The following is a 27,969-nucleotide window of genomic DNA, read 5'->3' as shown; positions in this document are numbered from 1 at the left end:
TTTTATTATTCTTCTTTTGTAAAAACGTTCCCATAGATAGTAAAGTGAACATTGGTTGCTACTCGAAATTTAGGTTCGAATAAATTCTGTTCCAAGACATGTAATCTTGTTTAAAAAAGAAAAAAAAAATAGCTTTAGGTGTTTCTCACCAATCCTGGAAACATTTAACCTTCCACTGTGTTTCTATCTTCAATTTAGATTGTTTATGTGGTATTTCCTCACTATTGATTAAATGCCACATTTCAGTACTCCGTGATGGCAGCAAAATAATTGCTGTGTTGTATAATTGCAATAGATATATCCAGCCTTCTCCAATTATTTTAGATTAGTAAGTAAAAGTATTACATATTGCACACACACACACATACACGCACATGCATGAGGGAAAGAGCAAAAGGGAGAGAGAAGAAGCGTTGATTAAAATGTTAGAATTTTATGACAACCGAAACCCAAACAACATAAATTTTTAAATATATGTTATTGCCAAAGTCACAAGTTGTCGAGTAAATTTTTGTTCCAGGCTAAACTTCAAAGCTCACCTTAAATATTTCTGGATAAAAGTTTACCTTAGAAATGTCTTTTTTAATTTGGCTGAAAACCTACGTTTTAAGCAACATTAAATATAATGAAATGTTCAGTTACATCACATGGTTGCTGCCAGTTGCATGTGAAAACTGTATTAGATCTTTCAAAGTAATGCTGATCTAATTTTCAGATAGGAAGATTTAATGTGTATGTGTGTGTGTATGTATATAAATGTATAAGCATGTGTGTACATAAGTGTAAGTGTATGTATAGATATGTATGTATGTTTGTATATATATATATATATTTATCTAGAAATGTAGAGATACATAGGTGTGTGTGTGTGTGTACATATGCATGTGTATATGCACTTGCATGTTACAGTTAATGTAATGTTTAGATATTTATGGAGCAATATTCCTTTGCAATATTACGTGCATTGTGGCTTAACTTTTTTGTAATGGTATGTTGGTTTTATATAAGCTGCAATTACGGATGTTTGAACATCAAACTAAAGAATGGTTACCCTTTACTTCAATCTCTATATTTTGTTCTTGCTCTTTTCTCCTTTTCATTCTGTTATTAATGGCAGTGTACTGTGAGTTTCAGAGTGAATGGTAGCACCTGATTTGATTGGTTGAAAATATTGCAATAAAGATGTTGCATTTTCTGGCTTTGCTTAACCCGTTAGCATTCCCATTATTCTGTAAAAAGTAATGCTTATCTGTTCACATTGTTTTGAATTAATCAGGTTTTATCTTGTAGCTTTGAGATTTCAATGATATGATTGTATATTCTTAGAATGATGTTTTAGAGTAGGTGTGAGAGGCTGAATCTGGTCAGTTTGAACATAAAACAAGTAGAATATTTTGGCCTTATATGGCCAGTTTAAATATTAAAAGATCAACCTTTTAAGCATTCAGATCATTTTGTCAAATGTATTGCTTATTTATTTACATTGTTTTGAATTAATGATGCATTATCTCATAGCTTCAAGATTTCAATGATATGATTGTTTCTTTTTAGAATGACATTGTAGGGTAGATGTGAGAAGCCAGATCTGACTGGTTTAAATATTTTGGCTGGATATGGCCAGCTTAAATGCTAACGGGTTAAACACTCTCATACCAGTGTCACTGTCTACCTAGTTTTGTATCTGCACATGCACTGTACAAAAGGAAGTTCAGACAGACCAAAAATTGTGTTAACTATATGTAGGCTTATATATATATATATATATATATATATATTTGTGTGTGTGTGCATGTAAAATATGTATATACACGTATGGTAAGAAGTTTGTTTCCCAACCACGTCATTTAAGGTTCAGTTCCACTATGCGGCACCTTGGGCAAGTGTGTCTTACTGTGACCCTAGAATTCATAGACAGAAACTGAAAGAATCCCATTGTGTTATTTCTTTACTACCCACAAGGGGCTACACACAGAGGGGACAAACAAGGACAGACAAACAGATTAAATCGATTATATTGACCCCAGTGCGTAACTGGTACTAATGTTAGGGTTACCTTTCTTTGACTTTATGTGATAATTGTAAATGAGTGTCACCATTATTTAGGCAATATCCTCTGTTTCCAATCATGTCTGGTCAAAGGGAAATATTACCTTACTTGGAAACAAATAAAGGTTGGCAGTAGGAAGGGCATCCACTCGGAGAGAAGTCGGCTTCAACACATTCTGTGAACCCATGTGAGCATGGAAAAATCAACATTAAAATTATGATGCTGTTCATAATATATGTATGTACATACTTTTTTATTCTACAAAAATAAAAGTACTCAATATGAATTTGTGTGGGAAGTGCATAACTTGATATGTGTACAATCAAAAGAAGCTAAGTGCCCATTGATCATAAATGTAGCCTGTGAATATAATACTTGTGTACCTCAAATATAATATATTGTGAGTGGAAGGAAATTGCAGTTATTTGCAGTATACACATATGCATACTACATATATTATTCATTGAATGCAACACTCAATTGCTAGGATGAAAAGTTGGGAAGTTGTGACAGTCGTTCATTTTTCAGAAAGTAATGGAAGAAGTAGTCACAAGACATCAAACTTCAGTCACAGATCTCAGTGCCAGTGTCATATATATAAGTACAGATCTCAGTGCCAGTGTTGTAATATAAGTACAGATCTGGGCACAACACTTTTACTGTGTAAGAAAAATATTTATGTTGAAAGCCTGGGAAGTCGGTCAATATTTAATGCTTCCATCGAGGATAATTTTCCCCAGACCATGAACACTGCAATATGGGAATATTAAATATTAACTTTGTCTACACTCTTTTGTGATAGATGTGCATTGTGTACTTTCATCACGATTGCCAATTTAAACAGTTATGATTGTATGTTATTTTTTAATTAGATGGAGGAAGAGGACGGGCTGTGTATCTGACTTTTGTATGTTTTACTCAGTCTAGTGAGATCAATGCAGTTGATGTTGAGGCTGGGAATCATGGGTAGAGGATACTGCAGCTCTTTAGGAAGATATGAATGGGAGAAATGTCTTGGGTAATATAGAGATTAGTAGATGCCATTATAGTTAGTAGCAATAGAAAAAAACATTCTGAGAAATGACTGAATTTGTGCCAGTGGTTGTTATTTAAACCTAGGTCAACCAAACCTGCAATTAAAAGAACCTCAGCCATGACCACCCTTTCTTATTAGGGGTTTCTGGGGTTGTATTATCTAATGTATTTTTTGTTAAAGACATTGGGTTTAGATTTGAGGGGAAAGTAGCTGGTATTTTAATCAAGTTGAGTGACCATACACAGGCTCCTTTAGTGATTGTAGCCTGTTGATGGGTGTGTCTTATATATCAACCAGCTGAATAGCTTTCTTTTGTATGCAGCTTGTGTTATTTGTGTTGTAGTAACAGTAATATTTTGGATATTTGAATCTTATACTAATGTGAATCTGACTTGGGTTTTGTAGGAAGTCAACAGATAGCCAGGACATCGGTATTTCTTCCTTATGTAAAGAAAGCTTAACCTTTGGGATATAGGTTTGACGGCCACTATGAAAGGCTGTCAGAAATTTGGAAGTGTAGTATTTGTGACAACTTTAAAGGCTTTAGTAATTTGTTGTTGTTTATGCATAAGAAGAGTGTAGTATAAGACTGATAACTGTAGTAAGTGTATTTGGTGCTTCTGAAGGAAGTTCATATCCTTATTGGAGGATGTTTCCAAGGTCTCCATGCAAGGAAGGTCTATTCATTGCTGTAGGATTACTTGTATACATGTTTAGAAGTAAATGAAACAATGATTAATATCTACTAAGATGAGTGTTGGAACATGAGTTATGACACAAACACATGGCTACACACACACACACACAAACAGCATATACACACACACACCACACGCACACACACACACACACACACACCAAACAAACTTCTTTCAAGTCCTGTCTACCAGATCCACTCACAAAGCTTTGGTCAGCCTGGAGCTATTGTAGAATACACTCCACAAGACCACATGATTAAGAAGCAAGCTTCTTAACCACACTGCCATACCTGAACATTTTATTCTTTCTTTATTTCGTGGTTATACTTAGTTGTTCTAGTCTTGCTTTTTTATTTTTAGTTGTTCTAACAGTTTCAAGTTCAGTCAAATCTCTTAATACAAGAACTATACTGTCTGTGAATTGAAGGTGTGTGGGGAAATTCAGTGTCGATTTTTAATTCCTATTTCATCTTTCTAAAATACTTTTTTTCAAGCAGTCTGTGAGTAGTTTGAAAGTGATATCTCCCTGTCTTATTCCTTTTACTATGTGTATCTCTAAACCAAATAACTGGAAAAATCAACAGGGCCATTGAGTATTATCAAGAAGCATTTCACTCTAGTGAAATATTGGATTCAAATTTTGGCACAAGGCCAGCAATTATAGGGGATGGGTTAAGTTGATAACATTGACCCCAGTGCTCAACTAGTACTTATTTTATCAACAATTAAACGGATGAAAGGCAAAGTCAACCTCAGTGGAATTTGAACTCAAAACATTAAGAGGGATGAAATGCCACTAAGCATTTTGCCTAGCATGCTAATAACTCTTCCAGCTCACTACCTTTTGCTCTGTAGAAATATTAATAGTAATGACAGTTTTAACAAACCAAGGTGTAGAACTAGCATATTTTATCTTAAAACATTTCTACCACCATGCTACAACTTTCATCAGACTACATAAGCATTTGAGCAAATTTTCACAGAAAAAAAGCATAACACATGCATACATATGTCATCATCATTTATGTCTGCTTTTCCATGATTGCATGGGTCAGATGGAATCCTTTGAGACAGATTTTATTTATAGCCAGATGCCGTTTCTGTCATCAATCCTCACCTGTTTCCAAGCAAGGTAATATTTTCCCCATGGTTAGATATGTTTTTCACTGGATGCAAACAACCTCGTTTATATAACAATGATGCTCATTTACCACCATCATTTGATGTCCATACAAGGACACACACACACACACACACACATACACATACACTCACATGATGAACTCATTTCTGTTTCTGTCAGCCAAAGTCTTCTGTTGGTTCAAGACTAAAGTAGAAGACATTTGTCCATGCAGTGGGACTGAACCCAAGACCACAAGCCACACCCCATACCTTTACACACGTGCACACACACACATAGTGGTATTTCTGTTTTTAAATTTTGTTTGTGGTAGTAGCTGTTAGTTCAAGGTAATATCATTAAACTGTACTAGAGTCATAAATTAAATTTAATTAGGAATAGTAGCAAGAGAATTATGTAGTTATGTGTGTCAGTCCTATCATCAACTTCTTCAGTGTCCATTCTTTCTTATCTCTAAACACAGACTATCATGTTTACCCTATCAAGAATACAAAATGGGGAAAGACAGTATCAAGATAATGTATAAGAATAGAACTTGCAAAATGAACTTAAAAAAGAAAAATAAATGATGAAGAGTAATCTCTACGGTTGAATGGAAAAAACAAACTTTATCAGATAAAGAAAAGTAATAAGTACACTTAGCCTTGATTACTGTTTGTATTTTGAATGTGTGTTAGTACATGTGCATGTGCGTATATATTTTTATTTGTCTGGTGAAAAACATATGTCTGTTTTTCCATGCTAGCATGGCCTAGAAGACTGTTTTTAAGGTGTTGCATTACAGATGGATGCTCTTCCTGTTGCTAATCCTTACGTTTTTCAAGTCAATGAACTACTATTTCACAAAGCCACTTGAGGACGCAGAGCCAACAGATGGTTTGTTGACAAGGGAAATAGCAACAAAGTTACAACTTATAGCTCATTGATTATCAGATAAGTGCAAATGTAAACATACTCTTAAATAAACAAGCTTCTTTCAGTTTCCATCTACCGAATCCACCCATAATTCTTTGGTCAGCCTGGGATTATAGTAGAAGGCACTCATTTAAGGTACCATGTGAAGGGACTGAACCTGAAACTGTGATTGGGATGCAAACTTCTTAACCATACAGTACATATATGTTTGTATGTAGATATGCAGATAAATATATTTAATGCTCCTGTCTTGCATAGGCAAATCACTGTTATTAGAGCCAAAGGTTAAGGAAGAAAACTATGAAATAAACAATGCTATTTAGCAATGTCGAGGGCAAATGTTTGCTTGTAATCTCAGCATCCTTCTGTAGGCACTATAGCTTAGACTGGTATTTGTGGAAAGAAGGTGCAGCTCCTTGAATGAGTGTTTATTGACTTTTATGAAAATAAGATTTAACTGCTTGCTTTCTAACTTTCTTCAGAACTATCAAGATGTATGTCAAAGGTGTAGTTATACATGTGTACTGTGTTAACACACATATATATATATAGAAATTAACCTTATAGTCTCTGTAAAATCAGTGTTTGACTGTGGTTTCTGTTGCATTGACTGGATAAAATATAAACTATCCTCTTGAATATGATACCAATCTATCACAAGTAACTCTCCTATAAATAACTGTTCCTCTTCTCAACAGCTAGAGAAGCTAAAGCTTGTAGAGTGATGTTGTTCTAAGATGCTAAAATACACATTATCATCATCATCATCATCATCATCTGAGATGCAAAAATACACATCATCATTTAATGTCTGTTGTCCATGCTGGCATGGGTTGGATGGTTTGACCAGGGCTGGTAAGCTGAGGGGCTGCACCAGGCTCCGGTCTGATGGTCTCTACAGCTGGATGCCCTTCCTAACGCCAACTGCTCCAAGAGCATAATGAGTGCTTTTACATGCCACAAGCATGGTTGCCAGTTGTGTGATACCAGTATCTTCCATAACTATGATTTCACTTGGTTTGATGGGTCTTCTCAAGCATGGCATATTGCCAAAGGTCTCCATCAATGATTTCTGTCTTTAATACAAGAGGCATGAGTGATTTGTTGATTCAGTACTTGACTGGTACTGATTTTATTGAGTCCTGGAAAGATGAAAGGCAATGTCATTCTTAATGGAACTTGAATTCACAACAAACCTTTTTAATTCTAAACAATTTGATGTCTGATCATGGGACCTCAAATTCCTTGGCTGATATAAAAGTTCTACCTCAGTCTATCTCTTGGAGAAGTGGTAAGCATTCCTCCAGTGTAAAAGCAATTGTTCCAGTAATATGTAAATGAACATGATGGAAAAGAAAACATCATCCATGATGGTGTATGTGGTGGGATGATGGCAAAAAAAAGAAAAACATCAGAAATACATGCATTTATATCATGTAACATATTTTTTGTATTTTTTTAACTTGTTATGAATGCAGCAAATTTAATATTCCATTTGTTACAACCTATTCTAACAATAGGTAAGCTAATCTTCCTGTATATAAATGAACCAAGAATTAGAACAGATACATCTTTTGGAATGTAATGTTGCAGGTTTCATTGCACCTATTTTGTTTATATGACCTTGGCAACTGTTTATATGACCTTTGTAATATATTTATTACTCAGACAGAGCTATACATTTCTTGTATTGAAAATAAAAACTTTTAACTCTTAGATTAGTTCTGTTTATTGTAACATTGAAGGAAAATGGCCACATGTTTATTTTAATCAGGTCTGAATTATCTGGGTTAAGTATAAATATCTCTCTAACGGTGGTTTCAAACAATGTACTGCAGCACAGTGGTGCATCATGGATATTTTTCAAAACACAATTTAAGATTTTGGAAAATCCTTATTTGATGTTTGAGCATTTTGAAAACTGTTTCATTCTTCACTTTGTTATACACTAGAAATTGGACTTTTGAATTACAGAGTAATTCAAAAGTCCAGTCTTGTCTTGTTTAATGTTGATTCTACCTGAACCTTACACTAAGGGTATATGTGACTAAGGAATGTTCAACCTTTTTGCACACTGAATTAATAAGTTGTCCAGTTGATCAAACCACTGAATGCTTATTCATCAAAATTAACATGAGATTCCATTATTGCCTAATTACTTTTCTACTGTCCTCACTCTCCATATCCCTAAAGATAGGCAAATGTCACTGCCTCTATCTTACACTTACGCACACATTGTTTGCATAATTCACTCCATATTTAAATAAACTCCATTATTTTTGACAGGTACTTCTTGCCTTGGTGTTCAGTCCCACTGTGTGGCACCCTGGGCAAGTGTCTTCTACTAAAGCTCAGGCAGAAAAATGATTTAATGATTCATAAACTTGCAATATATATATATATATATATATATATATATATATCCTTACTTGCACATAGCCTTGGACTGACAAGCTTTGTAAGTGAATTTGGTAGATGGAAACTGAAAGAAATCCATTGCTTTGTGTGTGTGTTTGTGTACTCTTGTTTTAGACATTACCTGATGATTGTAAATGAGCATCATCCTCATACAAGTTAGGCTGTTCATCTCCAGTCTTCTGTGAAAAACATGTCTTGGTTTGGGGAAATGTTTATTATCTTACATGGAAACAGGTGAGGGTTGGTGAGAGGAAGGGCATCTGGTTGTAGAAAAATTTGTCTGGTCCATACAATTGTGCAACAGTGGACATTAAATCGATGATGATGATGACTTTTCTAGTTTCATTATTATCTCTGGTCATTGATATGGTTGAAAATACAAAGTTGTAGACTAAAGAAAATATAGGTTTATTCTGGTCTGAAGTTTAATTATTTTCCATCAGCCAGATGTTTATTCATGATATTGAAGTGAAATGTGACAAAACAATACATATGTGATTGGATAGTGATGTGGGGTCAGGTTATTATCAAAAATGGAAAAAGAATTCCTAATTTGTCTTTTTAAATATTCTTTTATTTTAAATTAATCCTTGTGATCGTTAATAATCTTATTTAAACAGTCAGCCTTCTTGTAAAAGGTTAAGCTCACTAAGAATTACTTTTCATTTTTTTTAGTTTATTTTTTTTAGTTATTGTCTTTAGAATATTGATTTAAGTTTTTACTGTTAACTGTCTTTGGTAGCACTGGTGATTACTTTTTATTGTTAGGTTTTATGATTTTGAAGATTTTTTTTTAATGTCTTTAAATGATTCTCTCTTGGCTGGTGTCTTGTGCTATTTGCTTAAAGCTACTTCTGGAAAATTCAATAGAAAGCATTATGCTTTCTCTAAGACCTCAGATATTCTCATTAACTGAATCTGCTATTCTTTTTTTCTTGTATTTTACAAACAGCTGTGCTAGAAATTTTATCAAGTTGTGGTGGTAGCCTGGTTTTAATTACACATGTGTTATGTTATAACAGCATTATTTTTCTTTTAGATCAGGGTGTGCATTACCTAATCAGAAATGATGTTCTTATATTGTAAAATAATTGTAGCAAAATATACCTGTCTAATCTATATTAGTATGGAATAAGATACAAATATCACTACCATATTTCTGCTCTGAGCAATTAATCTGTCTAAGAACTAACCTCATTTCTTACCTTGTCTACCTTCAATCATACAACCAAACATGCTTTATTAATGTTCTTTAAAACAGATGTGTAATAAGTTACAGATTTGTTTGTTCATTTTATAGGTTAGACAAGTACATATTGAGGCATTGTTTTATAGCTGGATGTTGTTCCTGTTGCTAACCCTCACCTGTTTTTGGAATAAGAGATTTTTCATTCTACTTTTCTTTGAAAATGCACAGTTAACATAATTAATTGACAGAGAATGTCAGCACACATCAGCATTTTCAGCTCAGCACTTTTCCTTGCAATGTGCAAAATGTACACACAAACACACAAGGTGGGCTTCATACAGTATCCATCTCCCATATTCTCTCACAAAACTTGTCAGTCCAAGGTTATGTATAAGTAAGTATATATATTTATAACTAGTTTATGAAGCATTTAGTCACCCTTCTGTAATTTCCTAAGATGTTACAAAATATTTCCTGTGTGTAACGCAGCTAAAATTTAGATACAGTTTAAATGAAAGCAGTAACTAGTTTGTATTTATATTTACTATAACTGTTCCTGATAAGCTTAACACTGATTCAGCACTAAGTAAGATAATGACTTCCTTTGGTGTGTAAAAATACAGGTTATATTTAAGATAATAGATTGTATTAATGACAGCTGTATCAATAGAAGTAAGATTCAAACTGAACAGTTTACACACACACACACACACAAAACATAGTTACTTTTGATTTCTTTCATAAAGAAATAAGAAAATATAATCATTTAGAAAATGAGTTGTTAGAATTCTCTGACAAATTTCAGCACCACAGTTTGTATTTTCAAGTACTGTACATGGTTTCTGTTTTTGCTGTTAGCATTGTTCAGTAATAAATATATAACTGTTTGGTGGACAGTTTAATATTTAGTTGGAGTAAGGCCGTGAGCTGACAGAATCGCTAGCACACTGGGCAAAATGCTTAGCACCCATTTCCTCTGTCTTCACATTCTGAGTTCAAATTTCATTGAAGTCAACTTTGTCTTTCATCCTTTTAGATTGATAAAATAAGTTCCAGTTGAATACTGGGATCAGTGTGAGTGACTTACTCCCTCCTCTAAAATTGCTGGCCTTGTGCCAAAATTTGTAACCAATAATTAGTTGGAACATATAAAGTTAACCTACAATATATGTATCTTGATCATAACAGTATTCAGTCAGAATTGTAAGATGTAAGCTATTTATTGTACAATGTAAAATGATACACAATCATGCAACCAACTCAATGCCTTTGGATTTCAGAATTTCAATTTGTTGCATACTGTTGAACCTAATCCTTGATTTGCTTTCACAATAGACCTTTGTTATTTCTGTTAGGGGTACATTGTTTTTGATGTTGCCACTAATAACATTTGAGTAGAGATATATATTTTCGAGGAATAGCTTGGCTATTTTGTTAACAAGGTTAAGTTGTTCATTTACTTAAAGCAAATAAGAGAGAAATCAAGAGTGCAAATAATTGAGTGTGTAGGGTACAAGATACCCAACAGAAGGTTTATTAATTCACATCTTTTCCATTGACACTGTATTGCTCTTGGAAAAGATATGTTATCGTGAAATGATCAGATTATTCTCATCTTTTATCTTTTACTTGTTTCACTCATTAGACTGCAGCCATACTGGGGCACTGCCTTGGAAAATTTTTAGTTGAATGTATGACCGACCCCAGTACTTATTATTCTTTTTAAAGCCTGGTACTTATTCTGTTGGTCTCTTTTGCCAAACTGCTTATTTATACAGACAGAAACACTCCAACACTGGTAGTCAGTGGTGGTGGTGGTGCGGCAAACACAGGCACAAAGACCCGCATGCGCACACTCACACTTACACACATATATATATATATAGGTGCAAGAGTGGCCGTATGGTAAGAAGCTTGCTTCCCAACCGCATGGTTCCGGGTTCAGTCCGCTACGTGGGACCTTGGGCAAGTGTCTTCTACTATAGCCTTGATCTGACCAAAGCCTTGTGAGTGGATTTGGTGGACGGAAACTGAAAGAAACCCATCATATATATATATATATATATATATATATATATATGTATATTTGTGTGTCTGTGTATGCCCCCACCACCATCGCTTGACAACCAATGTTGGAGTGTTTACATCCCCATAACTTAGTGGTTCGGCAAAAAAGGGCGATAGAATATAGGCTTACAAAGAATAAGTCCTGGGGTCGATTTGTTTGACTAAAGGCGGTGCTCCAGCATGGCCGCAGTCAAATGACTGAAACAAGTAAAAGAATACATATATATATATATATATATATACACACACACACACACACACACACACACACACACACACACACACACACACACACACACACACACACACACACACACACAGACACACACACACACACACACACATACATATACACACACATGCACACATATATTCAACAGACTTTTTTAAGTTTCCATCAAACAAATTCACTAAGAAAGCTATGGTTGGCCTGAGGTTAAAGTAAAGGACACTTGCCTAAGGTACCATGCAGTGGAACTGAACTGTGAACCATGTAGCTGGGAAGTTTCTTACCACAAAGCTACACCTGCACCTATACCCAGCTACACCAGCACCTGTACACAGCCACACCTGTACTACGTTGAAGAAAGAAAAAAATAACACAGAATTGGCACAACTTGCTGTCACAAAAGCAGCGGCACTATAAAATTGATTTATGGTCCATTAGCTGGCAATGCTTGAGATCACCTCCTGTAGTGCCTGGAGAGGGATAGCTTCTATCAAGCTGACTTAACTATGATTTGCAGCATGTTAGGAGCTATGCCATTGACTAGCTGGAAAACCTTTCAAAGTACAATAGAGTGCTTACTCAGTTTGTAGCAAATGAGTAAATACTTAATTTTATCATGGCAGTTCAGTTGGTAAGTGCACGAGTGATGTAATATGATCACCAACACAACGTGTATGTTTCCTGTGTACCACTTATACTGATATTGCTACTTGTGTTAGAAAACAGATCACCAAAATCCATTACCTTCTAGGGAGTGTCATAAAAAATATAGGTAAGTTCTGTTACTTGGAAAATAAATATTAAGTGACAATAATGTATCTTTATCTTTTACTTGTTTTAGTTATTAGATGGCAGCCATGCTGGGGCACCACCTTGAAGAATTTTAGTCAAATAAATTGGCCCCAAGTACCTATTGTTTTTAAGTGTGGTACATATTCTATCGATCTCCTTTGCTGAACTATTAATTTATGGGGACATAACAACCACATTGGTTGTCAAGTGTAGTGGAAGGACAAACAGACACAAAGATACACACACACACACACACACACAACATATATTTACACGATAGGCTTCTTTCATTTTCCACCTACCAAATCCACTCAGGGCTTTGGTCAGCCAAAGAAAACACAAACCCAAGGTACCATACAGTGGGACTGATCACATGTCTTAATGACACATGCAATTCACTGGTGTAAGGGTGTTTCAACCTTGCTGCATGTTTCCTCAGTCACCCTTTTAGACCAATGAATGTTACAAGAGTAAATAATTTGTTCGCTGATTTCTATAAAAAAAAGCTATATAATGTTCTATCTCCCTGCAAACTCCTGCTAGCCTATTATTTTAGTACCATAGTCTTGAATTGACCAATGCTTTGTTTGTGAAATTTTGTAGGCAGAAGCTTATCAGGTGTATGCATGTATACATATATACACTGATTTGTTTGCATTACATCTTTTCTTTCCATGCTGGGGAAAATTTAGTGTTTAGAAGGTAACATATGTTGCAATATTAAATTCTGCATTAAGGCAGTGGGCTGGCAGAATAATTAGCATGCTGGGCAAAATGCTTAGCGACATTTCGCTCGTCTTTACATTCTGAGTTCAGATTTTGCTGAGGTCAGCTTTGCCTTTCTTCTCTTTGTAGTCAATAAAATAAGATCTAGTTGAGTACTGGGTTCGATGCTATTGACTTATCCCCTCCCACAAACTTGCTGGCCTTGTGCCACAGTTTGAAACAATATTGAATTCTGCATTGTCTTATGCTGTGCAACCTTCTCTTTTGTCCTCTCTCAGGTTGATAAAATAAATACCAGACATCAGTATTGCAGTTAATATATGTATATGCTTTATGCTTTAAGTGCTTTACTCTCTATGGAACATAAGCCTTGTACCAGTGCAGTCACAGTACAATGGCTGAAACCAATAAAAGAATAAAAGAATCCAAATCCTATATGTTTTCAAAAGTTAATATTTAATACTCCAATTTGTTATAAGACATTGAAATGTCAATTATTAACAGTTTAACTCAGTAGTTTCGTAATTGCTTTGAGAGTCTGCAACATAGAATCATTCAACAAATCAGAATGTTCTGTAGTTGTACTGTTGTTGCATTTTTGTTAGTAATTCCAGATACCCTGTTTTACGCTAAGTCTTGGGACTACAGAATATATAATTTTTTTTTTTTTACTTTTTATATGGTCTGAATAAAAATGAATTGATGGGGTTGCTGTTGTACATATAGAGGCTATACTCTTTTTTTTTTCTACCATTGTTCATGTTTGTAACTGTCCATAACTCACCAGTTGGCAATGTGGAGAAAATTACTACATTGAAATTATTGATATATTATGCAGTAATATTGCAAAACTAACAGCATCATTTTCACCATTAACTAACTAAAATTTTTTTTTTTTATTGGGCTCTTTTGTTATTTATGTGTCAGTCATTGGATGGTAGCCAAGTTGGGGCACCACTTTGAAGGGTTTAGTTAAACAAATTGACTTCAGTCCTTGTTTTTTAAAACCTGGTACTTATCGTATTACTTTCTTTGGCCAAACTGCAGGACGTTAACACACCAACACTAATTGCTTAGTGGTGCTGGGGCACAAACACAACACAAACTCAAGACACACACATGCATGTATGTGCGTATATATATATATAAACATAAAAACATGACAGGCTTCCAGTTTCTGTCTACCAAATTCACTCAGAAGGCTTTGGTTGGCTCAAGGCTATGGTAGAAGACACAAGGTGCTGTATAGTAGAACTGAATTCAAGACCACATGGTTGGGAAGCAAGCTTCTTAACCAGACAGCCACATCTGTGCCTATCACTATTCTTTATTGCATTATAAGAAAATATTTTTTGCAACAAACTTTAACTCTTTAGTGTTTAAGCTGGCCATATCCGGCCCAAATATTCTACATGTTTTATATTTGAACTAGCCATATCTACTCTCTCACACCTAACCTACATTGACATTCTAAAAATAAATAATCACATCATTGAAATCTCAAAGCTATGAAATAATGCATGATTAATTCAAAACAATTTGAGTGAAAAAGCATTACATTTAACAGAGTAATCTGAACATTAAAGAGTTAAGTAACTTAAAAATGTTAATCTCTGTTTTATTTATACAATGAACCTTCATTAAAATGAACTAAAAGGAGGAAAGAATGCTCATTTTAGCCAATTGTCTGAATTTGTTTTGGTTAACAGATAGTCGAATGGTTTATGTTTATAATACTGGAAATATACACTGTCCATGATGAACAGCATAAACAGTAAAAAAATTACGGAAAATATTAGAACTATCATATAACTTTATAAAACATAAATATATCATCACCATCACCATTTAATGTCCACTGTCTATGCTGGCATGGGTTTGGACAGTTTGACTGGAGCTGGCAAGCTGGAGAGCTACACCAGCCTCCAGTCTGATTTGGCATGGTTTCTATGACTGAATGTCCTTCCTAATGCCAACCACTTTACAGACTGTGCTGAGTGCTTTTACACAGCACCAGCACAGAACTTTTGTTGGCCAATCCTCTTCACCAGGAGAGTGGCCTTAACACGTCTGCTGTCAAGTATGGGTCTTCTGGAGTACAGTAAGATGCCAGATATCTCAGTCCCTTGTAATCTTGCCTGAAAGGTTCAGTGTTCTGAAGGTTGTCCTTCACTACTTCATCCCATGTCTTCCATGTATTTCATCTATTTTGAGAGATCAGCACTTCTTTATGGAGCTGTCAGCATCCATCCAAATCAGGTGACCAAACCAGTGCAGTCTTCTCTCTTGCAAACTGCATCTAATTCCTCTTATGCCTAACTGCTCTCTCAATACACTAGCACTCCGTCAAACATGTACACTTAAATTACACATCCAGTGGAGCATGAAATTATTTAACATTACCCTAAAATTGAAAAGCTGATATTAAAAAAACTGTTAATTTCATTTATCTGTGGTAGATGACATGTGAGATGAATGTGGTTAATTGGGAGTAGAGTAGAAGTGATAACTTATTATTATGAGTCATTAGAGCAGTGATGCTCCGCTGCGTCTTACTTGCTACTTGTAGAAGTATGAAGTGACTAAGGAGTGATTGAGTCAATGGCAGTTTGATCATTATTATCAGCAAGCTCAACAGCTGCTGCAGGGTTAGGATGATTTGGCTTCAAGAACAAGGTCAAAATTCAGTTGTCTCTCTTGCTGTACCTGCGTCTGGAGAAGGAATTCTGTTAAGACCCTGGAAATGTTGATGATATTTCTGAACATTAGTGTCTGTTGACTAGTCAATGTATGAAATTACTTTATCAATGAATTCACAACTGTCAGTATGGTTTCTTTGGACATGGTTTGTTAACTTGTTCTTTCTGACTATCTTTGCTGTCATCAATAATATCGACATGCCCTATTTCTTCTCTTCACACTTTGTATCTTTGGTCTCTATTGGTGTTTTCTAATTATCTACAATGGAGCCATGAACTATACAATGAATATCCAGAGTTACTCATGGTCAGTGAATTTTTAATAAAAATGTGAAGGTGATTTATCAATTCAAAAATCGATATCCTCAAAATAATCAAACTTTCTGATTTTTAAATGCTAAAAACCTTCCTGACGACCGTCTAAAAATATCGTAACCATTGGTCCAGCCATCTGGCCGTGAAGAGTGGACAAACAGACAAACACAATACCCATTATAGTAAGATTGCAAATCTGCCCATCTATGATGAGAAATAAAGGGATAGTATTGCAAATCTAAACCCTCTAAATTCATGAACTCTACGGGGTGGAAATCCAGAGTTAATCCTCTTCTCGAGAATTTTAACAAAAACAAATCAAAGATAATTTATCAATACAAACTCAATGTCCACTAAATAATCATACTTATTCACATTTTTTTCACTAAAAGCCTTCCTGATTATCTCCTTTGTAATCCCCCAAAACATCATGACCATTGGTCCAGCCATTTGACCGTAAAGAGGGAACAGACAGACAGATGGACATAATGCCTATTATAGTAAGATAAGAGGTTAGAAACCTTTCATACTTAACTCATTTAACTTCTTTCTGACTAGTTTGATTTTCTGTTGATGTGCAGCCTCTCCACTGTAGCTTCACAGTTGAAGGGAATCCTAGTTTTGCAGGCTACATGGAATCTTTTTAGTACTGATGCTATAGGGAGGAGGGAACCACTCAGCACATACTGTAAAGTAGTTGACATTAGGAAGGGTATTAAGCAATGGAAACCATGCCAAAACAGACCTAGGAGCACGAAGCAGACCTCAGACCCATCAGATCCTGTCAAGCCATTCAGACCATGGAGCATGGACATTAAATGAGGATGATATGTACTTGTTAAATGTTAGTTCTTGTTCTCATTTTTGTCATTCTCCAGTTAACCCACCATCCATCTAGTGTGTATCATGATATGACTGGTTGTGGCCATAACTGTCACAATATTTCATAACAAAGAATAAGAAAGCAGGTTTCCTATTGTGATTTATGATTATACTTTTGAGTGAGCTTTATAACTATGATAAATTTACAATTTTATGTCTATGCAGCTCACGTATAATATTTCCCTAAAAAATTGATATTTGAAGATGGCAGAAAGCAACACCGATAGTCTCATTCTTAATACTGACTTTGTTAGTTTTATCTGCTGTCTGACTTAACAGGGTTGAATAAGGGTTTACTATATATTTCCTGCTGGATTTCAGTATCTATAATATTAATATACTAGTTTATGCTGCTAAATGATTAGTTGAAGCAGGGAACAAAGACAGGGATAAGTGTTTTAGTGAAGGGGGATGTGGTAGCAGTTAGAGGTAGGAGTCAGGGAATGTTATTATATTGGTTTCAAGTTTTGGCACAAGTCTAGTAATTTCAGGTGAGAGGAGTAAGTTGATTACATTGACCCCAGTGCTCAACTGGTAATTATTTCATTGACCTCAAAAGGATGAAAGGCAAGTTGACCTCAGTGGAATTTGAACTCAGAATGCAAGAACAGAAGAAATGCCATTAAGCATTTTGCCTGGTGTGCTAATGATTCTGTCAGCTCACTGTCTTAGGGAGTGCTATTATATTAAACAGTGAGCATGAAAGTATATCTATATTCTTGGAATGCAAACATTGTATTGTCAAGCTTAGATTTTCATTTTGTGCATGTGGAAGTATACATACATGTATGTGCAAGAACACAGCTACAAAACACGATGGAGAAAATAGCACTCAACTCCAGGTACCAAAGGTAGGGTCAAATATTAAATTTTAGTGATACTGAAAAACCTTGCAAGAGATTACTGCTTCAGCTTCATTAATGATATTTTGCCGTGGGCTCTCACCAATGAAATTGCAAAAGTACCACCATGACATGGAGCACATATCAGGCATTTGATAACTGTCACAGAGTTCATCCTTCTCCAGAGAGGAACATAGAAAGAATGAAAGAGAGAAAAAGTTACTAGGGTACATGATTGATAGTTTATGAATTAACCTGAAAAGGTTGAAATGTAAAGCTGATTTGAACTCAAGGAACAGAGAGAGAGAGAGCTGTAGTGATTATTGCAAGGCAATCTAGCCAACACTATAATGGCTAAGTCACTCCATTCTCTTATGCAAATGACTGACTCGACTTAAATAAAAAATACAATATATATGAGACAGACTCAACCAAAATATAATATATAATATATATATATATATATATATATATATATATATATATATATATATATATATATATATATATATGTATATACATATATGTGTGTGTGTAAGCATATGTGTGTGTGTGTAAGCAAGAAACTGACTCGACAAAAATTTTAAAAAATAATATATATATACTTGAGTAGGTCTTTTGAATAATCTATTTTAAGTGATATTTCCTTTCTGGGTTAGAATAATTAGCAGGCGGAAGGCTTCATGGATACTGCTCCCTGCAAAAAATATACAGATGTCAATAGACTATAGAAGAATAAGGTGACACATTAAATTACAGAGAAAATGAGTCAGTCAGGAAAGTAATTTGTCACAACTGACCTTGCCAGAAAGGTTATATTATTTTGGCACAGAATTTGGCATATACTATGTTAGAGAGCTCTGAAAGTTGTATCCAATTAGCTATGGAAAAGGAAGTAGTATTACTAACATACTTCTTGTGTTAGATACTTTTATTTATTTCTATTGTTTTTTTTGTTCTTCCTTGATCATTTGTTGAGATTTTCTTTTTTCATAAGTAGCCAGTTGTTACTTGGTTGTAATATTTTAAAAGAGTGTAGGAAGTTTTCTTTTTATGTTTACTTGAGATTACTTACCCCCTAATTTCCTGCTGTCTCACTCTTTCTTGTATAACTAATAGATGAACTGCTATTATACATAGGAATATTTGCTAAAAAGTCTCATTAATGAGTCTTTTGGCACAGGACCATAGTACCAATCATTTTGTGGGGCACGCACACACACACATACACAAACATATCCTTTAAGTTCGTTTACGGGAAAACATTTTGAATATGCTAATAAAAGCTCTTCTTCTATTATGCCATCTACAGCCTAATGATTCCAACTGGTGACACCAGTTTTTTGGGGTTGCTCCAAGCTGTGGTGATATAATGCAGGATGAATATAGTAATAATAATAATAACAAGAGCACTCAGAGAGCGCAAACGTCTGCCAAGGTAACAGCAACATCCTCTCAACGATTAGCCAGAGATGAATTTTAAAATGAGAATAAATGAAATAAACTGGACTGTTCTCACAAGCGAGAATACTAAAAAATGAGCCCAACTGTACTCAAACAGAAAAATAATCCAAATATACATATATTGAAAGAGAGGTGAAGAGAGACGAGATGAAATACTAATGTAGTGAAGAAGAAGTAGTGAGAGTAATAGCCATGACTGAGAGGGAGTTAGAGAAAGTAATGACAATGAGAAAGGCAAAATGAAGTGGCATAGAGAGCGTTGCGTGAATGAGAAAGGATTGGGTGATAGATGACTAATGAAGAAAGGAGTGAAAAAGCTGATACACAGCATTTGGAGTGTGAGTATGTGTGTGTAAAAGAGAGGTATGTTTGCATGGATGGACATACATTCAGGAAGGCAATTACCAACAAGGAAGCAAATGTGTGGGAGATCAAATCATTGCTTTCTCACTGGTAGTTGCCTTTCTGAATGTACGCTTAAATGTCTGTTTTCCTAAATAGAATGCACTTCATTTTTGAGGCTCTGTTGAAACTGTAAGGTGTTACTCAGGCACTCAACTGTGTGTGTGTGTGTGTGTACAATGGAAATGGGATGGTAATGTCCAATTCTGAAAATGTGTGAGTAAGTGTGTGTGTGTGTGTGTATGCATGTACAATAAACTATGTGAAACTTTACATGTAAACTAAAAATAATTGCAAAAATAATCCAGAATCCTTGTCAGGTACCAGATCGATCCCAAAATCTAATGAGACTGTGCCACTCACGAGGCTAAATATCCCTGAAAGTTTCATCCGAATCCATCAAGCAGTTCTTGAGATATCTTGTCCACGGACAAACAAACAAACACAACTGAAAATAATACCCCCGCCTTGGCTAAGTCGGAGGTAATAATGGTTTCAGATTTTTCCACAAGGGCAGCAATTTTGGGAGAGGGGATGAGTCAATTACATCGACCCTAGTGTTCAACTGGTACTTGTTTTATTGACCCTGACAGGACGAAAGGTAAAATTGACCTCAGCGGAATTTGAACTCAGAACATAAAGACAGATGAAATGCTACTAAGCATCTCACCCAGCATTCTAACAATTCTACCAGCTCACCTAATAATAATAATGACAACAATAATGATAATAATAATCCATGGATGGAATTTATGGACAGAATATTTATAAATTCCATCCATGGATTATTATTATTTTTATTACTACACACACACACACACACATAGTTGTTAGAATCTTTCCAGATAGTTTTTGTGTTTTAATATTTTGATTAGATATTGCAATACTAATAACCTCGTGAAGATCTTGGTATATGTATGCTTCTGAATGAAGTATTTGTCGGGTTCAGAGCAGTAATAAGTAAAGAGATGACAAAGGAATAATGGATTATCTTATGAACTTCATTAGATTACAACTGTTTCCGCTCATAGTTGAGTGCCTGAGTAACCCCCTTATGGTTTCATCAGAGCCTCATAAATGAAGTGTGTTTTATTTAGGAAAGCAAAGACATTTAAGCATACATTTAGAAAGGCAACTACCAATGAGAAAGCAATGATTTGATACTCCCACACATTTGCTTTCTTGTTGGTAATTGCCTTCCTGAATGTATGCTAAAATATTTTTGTTTTCCCAAATAAATTGTACTTCATGTTTGGGGCTCTGATAAAACTGTTGGGTGTTACTGAGGCACTCAACTAGGAGTCTACCACACCTTATAGTGGAAGCAGTTATAAGCTAATGAGGTTCATGAGATAATTGGTCATTCTTTGTCATCTCTTTTCCTATATATATCATCATTGTCAATTTGTCTGTCTACCTGCATGTCTGTCTATCTGACATGATTATGCAGAATATTGGAAATGATTGACATTCATTTACAACAATTGTGATGTAAAGACAAAGAAACATACACTAACACATGCATATGTGTGTTGTGTGTGTATGTACACACACAAATGGCTTCTTTCAGTTTCCATCTACCAGATCCACTCACAAGCTTTAGTCAGCCCAGGGCTATACTAGGAGATACTTGCCCAAAGTAGCCTACAGTGGAATTGTTCTGCAATAGACTTCTGTGTCTGTTTTGGCATGGGTTTTTTTACAACTGGATGCCCTTCCTAACACCAGCTACCCAGCAGAGTGGACAAGTATAGTGTTGGGGGGAAAAAACTGAAGTTAAACGATGAGGTACACCAAAATTGATTATGTGAGTCTGAGAAAATTCTGTCAGTACATGGTGTGATCTGAAGGGAAACTACAAATTGAAAGAATGTGGCAGATGGGTCTTATAAGTCAGTAGCTTTTGTAGGAGGTTGATCTTTTGAATGTTTCAAGGACAAGGGCTCACTGGTGAGTGATATAGCAGAGTAAGTCTTCTCAGTTTTACCAAGAAAAAAATGTATATTGGAAAAAAATACAGACATAAGGAAATATATACATTATTCAGTGTGGTAACTATTACTGTTCGTAGTTAGTATCAGTTTGTCATGAAAAGAAATAGTGGCTTTATTGATGATATTTAATTGATATTTTGCATAGTCCTCCATTAGACCAATTTCCCATTTACCCAGATTAGCAAGTTTCTGCTTTTAGGAGGCCCTCAGGATCAATTTATGAGTGTTACAGTCTCTAGTCTTGTTGGCAAGCTAGTCGATACTACTACACTTTCAGTCATAGGACTAGAAAATCCCACCATTCATAATTATTTTTTTTCCTTTGTTTTTATTTTAGAAATATGCAAAAGCTTCATCATGCATTAAGAACATTTCTTGTAAATTAATTGTTTAGAAAGTTGTCGAGACAAATGGAAATGGATGCAATAAATTTTCCAATAAGACACAGGTAATTTTCACTGGAATCATTGACTCATTAATTATACATTATTAACATTTGGTGTTGTGTGTCACTTATTTTCCCTGCTAGAAACAGCAGCCAAATTTTCATCAAATTAAACCAAATGATGGTGTAATCACAACTGGAGAGCCATTGATCATAGATCTGCTCATTTAGAGTAAACCTAGAGTTCAGCAACAACAAACCAAGCAAAACACGGACATGAGTTAAGAATTACTTTGTTTCCATTCCAATACTAGTAGTTACTGTTATTAATTTGGTTCCCAATTTCAAATAATGTCTTTAAAAATCTGACAAAATATGATTGGAAAATCAAGCAACATTTCAAACATCATCTTTACAGACTTTTTTTCTAATTTTTTGTTTTGTTTTCTCTTTTGGCTGCTTCAGACCCGCTAAGATCAAACTTGTAAGTTTTGGGGTAGGGTGTCATTTGAAATTTCCCAGTTTGATTACTGTCAATTGAAACTGAACTGTTTTTCCTACCTGTTTTTCCTAACTGAACTGTTTTTTGTTGTTCACAAATATTTTTTCTCCACCCTCTTAAATCCCACCCCAACCACTTAGTTGAGAGGGCCTTTTCCCCCATCTTCCCTTTTCTTATTGTTTCCTATCTTGCAAGTTACTTGGCAACCCCACTAGTGCCAGTAGCACAAAAAAAAAAGAAGAAAAATGCACCTCGTACACACTGTAAAGCAGTTGGCTTTAGGAGGGGCATCCAGCCATAGAAACCATGTAAAAGCTGACATGGAGCACAATGCAGCCCTGTAACTCACCAGATCCTGTCAAACAGTCCAACCTATGCCATCATAGAAAATGGATGTTGAACAGTGATAAACGATGATATATTTTGTGTAGAGGGTTGCATATTTCTCATTGCATTTGATACATTTTTTTATGAAAATCATAGCTTCTTAATTCGGGACACAACTAAACACTGCAAGTTATTTTGTCGTACATTCTAGTAATTCTGTGTATCATTGCCTTAGTAAGTTCCTAAACTTGGCATCACATTGTTCATTTTGCAACTGCTGCTACAATTATTAGGATAAAAATATACAATGTAACTGTTACTTAAATTAATGTTGTTTTGTTGTGGGATATAGAATGTTATGTTATTAAAATGCATTAACAACCTGCAGTTTCTAAATCTAATCCTAATGGGATACTGGGGAATACATTCTTAGCTTTATACTAAAATTTACAAGGTATATGTTTATATATTCTAATTATTAGGGAGTAAGAAGTTTCCATTGCGATTTTTTAGTTTGAACCAAGTAAAATACAGTGGAACTTTGCCAACAGTTTGTGTTCTAAGTATAGAAAAATATATATGGGAACACTATCTTTAATTAATTCAGCAATTAATTAACAATTATCTGCTATAAATATCCTTGTTACTTGTTATGTCTACAGTTTGATGTCAGTGGAGCTTTTAGTAAATTAAAGCCTGATTTCATTTGTCTTTTATTGTGGGTTATTGACACTTTAATTTATGAAAATTGCAACTGTTAGTGTGGAATGTGGACTGTGACCTGAAAAACTCAATGTAGTTTCATTTGAGGTTTCATGTACCTTTAAGCATTGGCTGTTTGTCTTTGCAAAATGTAAAAATTATCTAGTGACTTTGGTCTGAGGCTCCTAGTGAATTCTGTTTTCCAAGAATATTTTGAAATTGAGTGTACAATTTATGTGATGTTTTAACTACTTTAGCTAGACCACAGCCTGTTGATGATTATGTAAGATCTTTATTGAATTCAGCATAGGCAATAACTTCAAAAGTGTCATAGATAACAAAATTGATGAATATATTTGTGATACATTCCTAATCAGAATCTCTTCTGCTCAGACTGCTACAAGACAGAACTCTAACTTTGGTTGTAGATCAGGTTCATGCTTTTGAAACGGCCATGAAAGATTAGCAGGCTTAGGACTCTGCTCATTAGCCTCCACTGAAGTGGCTTGAGAAGAATTTTTGAATTCTGAAACAAATCACACCTCTTATGTAGCTGCACATTGTCAAACTCAAAGGTGCTATTTCTGTGATGTGGTTGTCCTCAATGTCCAGCTTATGATACTACTATCTCTTGTTTCAAGTGTAAGAAAGGGAACATTTTTCAAAGGTCTATCAATCCTCAAAAGAACTAGTGAGCACTTCTGTTCTCTCTGTTACATAGGCTTGAATCAATCTCAGTATTTAAGCTATGCATAGTAGTACTGTAGTACACGTGTTGTGTACACTCCTACAACACTGTTTTCTTTATGTGTTATAAAGACAGAATTCTATCTGCCTTCAACTCAGTCACGCACCTGTGTTTCGTTTATTTTTTGTGTGCTTTACTACATAAAGGTCACCAACTGTCTACCTTGAGTAATTATTAATGGCATGTGCCTGGCTTGAATATATATATATATATATATATATATATATATATATATATATACATACATGTGTATCAAAAGAAATTCATTGACTATTGACCTAGCTATTCACGGAAGACAGTTTCTGTAAAATATAACTTGATCTGCTATATATAAAGCAGTCTGTTTATTATGTATGGTATTGGGTGACCAGCTGAAATGTTTGACAACTCACATCCTGTCACTAGCACTGACTCCATTGTTTCTGTGATAAAGATACTTTTAATGATATTTAAAAAAAAAAAATACTAAATCACTTAGGCTAACTACTCAAAGACACTATCTCCAAGGAAAAATACTTAATATAGCAAATATCAGAAATCTAGTTAGAAATACTTAACAATGGCAAGGCAACATTGCCTCAATGACTAATGTGATTTTAATTAATTTGGCAAGTACAGGAAACAACTCTAGACATATTTTAGCTTTATTAGATCTGGATCTTTTCCCTTTGAACGGCACATTGAGAAATGAATTTTTTGTAACTAAACACTTTCAAACTTCGGACAGAATGTGTCGTATAAAACATATTTTACTCTTAGCCCTAGTACTTACTTTTTGAAATTCTATCTGACTGGCATGTAAAAAGCACTGTTTGAGCATTGAATCTCATGGAGGTAGTGGCAGGTACCTGAGTCCTTTAGCGATATACCGTGCGTGTGTAGACCTGTCAAGCCAAGTGAGATCGTAGTTGTGGCTGATGCTGGTATCATATCCATGGCACCTGTGCTGGTAGCACATAAAAAGCACCCACTATACTCTCGGAGTGGTTGGTGTTAGGAAGGGCATCCAGCCATAGAAACCTTGCCAAATCAGACTGGAACCAGATGCAGCTCCCTGGCTTATCAGTTTTCTGTCAAACCACCCAACCCATATCAGAATGGAAAGCAGATGTTAAATGATGATGATAATGATTTTATTGGTCTCTTTTGCTGAATTGTTAGGTTACAGGGACCTAAACAAACACAGACACACACACACACAAGCCTATATACAAAAATGGGCTTTCACGATTTTCCATCTATCAAAGTCACTTGCAAGTTATTGGTTCCCCTTCAGCTACAGTAGAAGGCACTTGTGCAAGGTACTGTGCAGTCGGTCTGAACCTGAAACTACATAGTTGCAAAGTGTGCTTCTTAAGTCCACATTTAAGTTAACTTGCACCAGATGAACTATATGAAGTTGAGATCTTCATTGATATCTAAACAATTTAATAGACTGTGACTAAGCCAAGAATTAAATTTGTTTGAACTCAATAAAATATGAAATTCACCAGTGTCCAACCTTGTAACTTACCAACACTGTATAATATTTATTTTTCTATGGTTAGATTATTGTCTAGATTCTTATAGTTTTATAATTCTTCACTCTGTTTCTAATGAAATACATTATATACTTTGCAGTTTTATTATTACCTCTGCCTTAACGAAGGCAGAGGTGTTGTTTTCAGTCGTGTTTGTTCGTCCGTGGACAAGATATCTCAAAAACCGCTGGATGGATTCAGATGAAACTTTCAGGGATGTTTGGCCTTGTGACTGGCACAATCTCATTAGATTTTAGGATCTATCTGATTCCAGACAAGGATTCTGGATTATCTTTCCAATTTTTTTTACTTTGCATGTATATGTAAAGTTTCACATAGTTTTCTTGTACACACATACATACACACACATTTTCAACATTGAACATTACTATCCCATTTCCATTGCAGACACACACACACACACACACACACACACGCTAACATGCCACTCTTTTACATACACATATACTCACACTTCAAACACTGTTTATCGGCTTTTTCACTCCTTCCTTCATTATTCATCTATCGTGCCCAGCGTCTCCTTTCTGGCACTTGTGCCCGTGGCATGTGTAAGGACTTTCAAGCGAGATCGTTGCCAGTGCCCCTGGACTGGCTCTTGTGCAGGTGGCACATAAAATAACACCATTTAGAGTGTGGCCGTTGCCAGTACCGCCTGACTGGCCTTCGTGCCGGTGGCACGTAAAAGCACCCACTACATTCTCAGAGTGGTTGGCATTAGGAAGGGCATCCAGCTGTAGAAACTCTGCCAAATCAGATTGGAGCCTGGTGTAGCCATCTGGTTTCACCAGTCCTCAGTCAAATCGTCCAACCCATGCTAGCATGGAAAGCAGACGTTAAACGATGATGATGATGACAACGCTCTCTTTACCGTTTATCTCCTACCTTCACCTCTCACTCCGGCTCTATTTTATACACACACACACACACACACACACACACACACACACACACACACACACACACAAATATATAGAAAGAGATTATACATACATTTTAACACATTACAGTATACTTACATAAATGCATAATTCTATACATCAATCTAAAACAACAGGGTTATGAAAGGAAGACCGGAATTTAAGAGAAGAGAAAATCAAAAGGTCTTGTGATATTCATTGAAGGATTTTATTTCAGATATTTTCATTTTAAAAATCATCTGGTTAATCATTGAGAGGACATTGGTGTTGTGTTGGTGGAGGTTTGCACTCTCTGAGTGCTCTTATTCTCATTTTAATGTCCTTTGTCTGGAAATCTTTTGTCACACATCCTGTGACCTCTTCTGTGATTTGCCATCCCATGTATCTCCTGTTCTGTTTACTCCATTCTGTCTTTCTGTGGTGTGTATCCTTATTTGTACATGTTTGTGTGTGTACATGCGTATGCATCTCTATGTCTAATATGTGTGTTTTGTGTGTATGTATATGGGTTTGCTTACTACACTGTTTGTAACCATGTCTTTTGTTTATTTTTTTAATTATTATTATTCGTTTACTTATTTATTTGAAATAATAAACAATTTGAAAGGGTTTTTATTAAATCCCCACCTTTTTTGTCTTTTAACTCTTAGATGCCTACTGAGCTTAGCTCATCAACAACTTTTCTTCACTGTTTTTGACTCTAGTTTGTCTTTCCTGCATCCCCCCTGTTGATTCTCTGCTTTTTCAGTTTCTGCATTGTGTTTCCCTGAGGGAAAGTCTTCCCCTCTCAGATTTTGGTGGTTTTGAATTGTTTTCAATGTTTTTGTCACTTTGCTTTTTTTCTTAGATAGTGATATTGGCCCTGCACAAACCCATTTTTACCTCTGGAAAGAGGTAGTCCATATTAGTCTGGCCTCTACTCTTTGAACTGTTGATCATGGAAGGTCCTATCAGGAAAGAGCCTGGCAAAGCTCTTAGCCACACAACCACC

The 27,969-nt window shown here is 35.2% G+C and overlaps 1 protein-coding gene and 1 long non-coding RNA gene across 5 annotated transcripts in view; one reads left to right on the top strand and one right to left on the bottom strand.

Annotated features, from left to right (window-relative positions):
• LOC128248122 (uncharacterized) overlaps nucleotides 1-27,969 on the bottom strand; it is a 128,050-nt gene that overhangs the window by 5,005 nt on the left and 95,076 nt on the right. The window contains exon 2 of the long non-coding RNA XR_008264395.2: nucleotides 18,602-18,693. This is a non-coding gene — a long non-coding RNA (uncharacterized LOC128248122). The remainder of the gene's footprint in view (nucleotides 1-18,601; nucleotides 18,694-27,969) is intronic.
• LOC106881835 (oxysterol-binding protein-related protein 8) overlaps nucleotides 1-27,969 on the top strand; it is a 139,331-nt gene that overhangs the window by 18,880 nt on the left and 92,482 nt on the right. The gene's annotated exons all lie outside the window — the stretch shown is intronic.

Source organism: Octopus bimaculoides, chromosome 6 (assembly GCF_046866305.1).
Source record: "Octopus bimaculoides isolate indiv1 chromosome 6, ASM4686630v1, whole genome shotgun sequence".
Classification (NCBI taxonomy): Eukaryota; Metazoa; Mollusca; class Cephalopoda; order Octopoda; family Octopodidae; genus Octopus; species Octopus bimaculoides.
The sequence above is the reverse complement of the archived record's forward strand: the minus strand, read 5'-3'. Positions and strand labels throughout refer to the sequence as shown.